Here is a 3795-nt window from a genome sequence, read left to right as displayed (position 1 = left end):
TATATAAAATACACATCTCTAAACATTTGTCAGATCATCTATCAGTATCTACAGGCGATATGGTGGTTGTCATAATAAGCTTGCTGTGGGTGAAAGAAGTTCTAAAAGCTGTATTAGAAAGTATTCAGGGAAAAAGGAAATAATGGGCATGATTTAATATTACAAATTCTGTGCAGGTTATTTAGATTATACAGAGGTGGTACATATACTTGGTTCTGTTGGGTACCGGCACATGAAGGAATTAAATGTGTAATGATCAGGATCAGGCCACTGATCTCTATTTATTCACTTGATTGCAGATTGCCTGACAAAGGTGAAGCCACAGTCTGCCATGTTGGTACTCCCCACTCCAATGGAGACATGCAGTAAAAATGTTTCCCTGTGCAGCATTTAGCTGCAGAAACCAGCAGTTTTCTGGCTGTAGGAAGACGTTCCACAGGTAATTTCACAGTCAGTGGATGAACTAACCAAGAAATGTGATGATCCTGGTACTGGGCCTGACTCTATCTCCTATTATCACTCTGCTCCAGTCTCCACCCCCATTGCAATCATCTCTATGTTTCACCTGTCTCCACCTGCATATAAGCTCCGTCCTCATGTGTCTCCAGTGCCAGATCGTTTCAAGCCAGCCCGGTGAGAACCATCCAGCCTTATCTCTGAAAACCTGCCTGCCTGTTTTTGATCCTGTCCTGTCCTCTGATTTTTGAGCCTGCCTGTCCCCTTCTTGGATTTGTCCGCCTGCCTGAGACCAGCTCTGTCAGTCTCTGGATTCTGGAATGATTACCTTTGCTTGAGACCCGTTTCTGTCTGAAAGTTAATTAGCCTGTCAGCCCCCTTCACGTCCTGTGATACTGGAGATCATACCTGGATCAGAAACTGAACAAACCTGCTGAAATCCCCTCTGCTTATCAGCTGGACGTCTGAAACAATATCTGGACAAACTACCTTTTCCTGGCTGGTCCTCAGAGCCTGAACCCCGTGTCAGGTTAGTCCGTCAGACAGTTTCTACTCTAACCTGCCAGAGCCGCCTCTAACCTGTCCCTCTGTCTCCAGGTCATATCAGTCAGCACACGGAAGCTGAACGCCTGAGAGTCGGCGTCTCAATCACCTGTGTTCTCAATAAACTTCTTAAATTGTCACTGACCTGTTGTGGTGAATCTTGGGTCCGCATCCGGTTCATTACAGTACGATCTGGCCAAGAGAGGACCCATCGGGGGACAGTCAGTAGGATAAGGTTGGTTTTGTCTTTTCGGGTTTGTTTTTCTCCCCGGTTCTGACATGCGGGAGATTCTGTTTCTTAGTCTGTGTTTGGGGTCTGTGTCTCCCGTTTGGATTTTTTTGGTTTGATCTGTGTCCGGACCTGACCAGCCCCTCCACCCGCCCTGCTTGGTTTATACTTTTTTTTTTTCCCCGTCGTGTTTGGTTCTGATTTGGGCGTCTGGAATCCGCCCTTGGGGGGGGGGGGCTCTGTCATGATCTGGCCTGTTTGCCCTTAATTAGTCATTCCTTTCACCGTTTTCCCTCCCTGCCTCAATTACACTTTATTCCTCTCACCTGTTTCCTCTGGGTTATATTCAGTTCAGCCTGAGCATTCAGTGCCAGATCATTACTTGTCTTTCTGTTCAGTTTTTGCCATGGTTCATGCCCTGGATCCTGGCAACCAATGAAAAGAGGGTTTTAGTGTTTGTCTCGTCTCCTGATCGTCCACTGTTCCTCTGGGTTTTGGCTCATTATGGGGGGAGGTTCAGTTTTTATCCAGTAAGCCTGGCTCCAGGGTGGAGACTAGTTTATAGTCCTGCTTCAAGTTCCGGTTCCACGTCCTGTCTCGGCTACCCTCTTCCACTGACCCTGCTCATCTGCATCTGCTACTGTGCGTGACCACCTGGTCATGCTTCAGGTCCCAGTCAGACTCTGAACCCTCCTGGGAGCCTGTGGATGCCTGGAAGTCTGGATCCTGCCACCTGTCTCTGTTCCTGTCTGTTCTGGGTCCCTGACCAGGATCAGCTTCCAGCATGACCTCTGGGACTGCAGCACTGGGGACATTCTTGGTCTGGACTGTTAAACCAGGTAAGTGACCAACACAGTTAATCATACATCAGTTTATCGTGGTCACTTACCTGTGTTTTCTCCCCTAGAGTGTCTGATATTGGGCGGTGCCCCGCCCCCCCGCCTGCAGTGTCCGAGAGCCACAGCTCCACTTTTGTTTTGTTTTATTTAATAAACGTTTGAACTTTCCTACTGACTGTCTCTCCTTGAATCCATCTGTCCTTGGTTCATGACATTAGGGGCCAGTCTAATATGAATTGGTAGAGTTTATCATAACTTAGGGGCCCCGCTAGAGAAACAGGTTAAGCTCTGTTAGGCAGGTTGGGGCAAAGCTGTTTAAAACCTTAAAGAAAAACCAAAGGATTTTAAAATGAACTCTAGGAGAAGCCAGGATGGGGCTGATGTGCTCTAATTTCCCTGGATATTAGATATATATTATATATATCAGACCACCAAGAAAATCATATCATTTTTTTTTCAATAGCTTTATTTTACAAAAGAAGGGAAAAGGGGGGGCTCCTGTCTGCACCAGCCTGTCACTGCTTCCCCCTCCAGCAGTTGCCATGGTGAATTGCTGTACTGAAGGCTCTACTGATGCTGACTGTCAACGCCTCTCTGCATCTTAGGAGGCGCTGATTATGTTCTGCACTTCAGAGAACCCAGATTTCTTAGAATCTCTGGATAGTGTCCGGGGGGGGGGTTACCATCTGGGGGTTCAGTGGTGCTCCTGGGGGGACTTTGGGGCCTATCAGAGATAGGGGATTTGAAGCCAACAAGTCATCTCTATGTGCTTGTTCTGCCCAGTCAGTGAACCAGTTGAGTCCAATCTGTAGAGTGAATGAACCTGTGCTGGACTCACCTGGCTGGCCAGAAGAAACAGATGACCGGACACCAACCAGGGATCAAGTGGTTAGTTAAACTGTTTGGGGCTTTTGAAATACATAATAGTAATGGGTAAAACATCTGGTTAAAGGAGAGAATGCAACGTAGACTTTGTCTACAATTTAACACATTCACCTACCGAAAACCAAGGGCATCTACTCTAGCAAATAGGTGCAAGACTTTTACCACAAACTTAGTCACTGCTTAGCCTGGTCTGGATCATTTTAATCTCTTCTGCCTCAGTGAATAGGAGAAGCTGATCGAGAACTGACAGCCTCTGAACCAATCACATTCAGTCTTTCATCATGGTCATTAAGGTTAACAGTTAGAGAGCAGGTTTCATAATAAAGGAAAATGGCATTAAATCGACAGGCAGTATTAGTTTGTTACTTACCAGCAGTAACTAACAGGAAAGGAAGCGTTAATTGGGCAGCTGCTGCTGCATTGATATTCCCCCCCGGAGTTGATCAACATTCGTTCAGTGAAGATTATTGCATGCTATCTGTGCAAATGCTTTTGCATATTGTTCCTCTCTTCCACCGTGCCAGCGTTCGTTGCCTTTATGCACCATGTTTTCTGTTGGCTGCACGGGCAACTGCCGGGTGGAATTATTAATACAATAGTTTTAAAAAATAACAAAATGATATCAAGGAACGGGGAACCTATTTTCACCAAGAACCGGTTTTCAATTCTCCTCCCTATTCATTGGTTTATATACATTTTTAATATTTCTATGTATCTTTTAATCCATGGTTCATTTTTGTTGTTTCTTTTAAGGATACTTGGCTTTTGTGATACCTGGGATGCTGGCCCGGCGGAGCAAACTGAAGTACTGACTGGTCTGCACTGACGGTTCCTGCTGTCTTT

The sequence above is a fragment of the Cyprinodon variegatus genome, unplaced genomic scaffold, assembly GCF_000732505.1.
Source record: "Cyprinodon variegatus isolate N-32 unplaced genomic scaffold, C_variegatus-1.0 Scaffold415, whole genome shotgun sequence".
NCBI classification, from domain to species: Eukaryota; Metazoa; Chordata; class Actinopteri; order Cyprinodontiformes; family Cyprinodontidae; genus Cyprinodon; species Cyprinodon variegatus.
The sequence above is the reverse complement of the archived record's forward strand: the minus strand, read 5'-3'. Positions refer to the sequence as shown.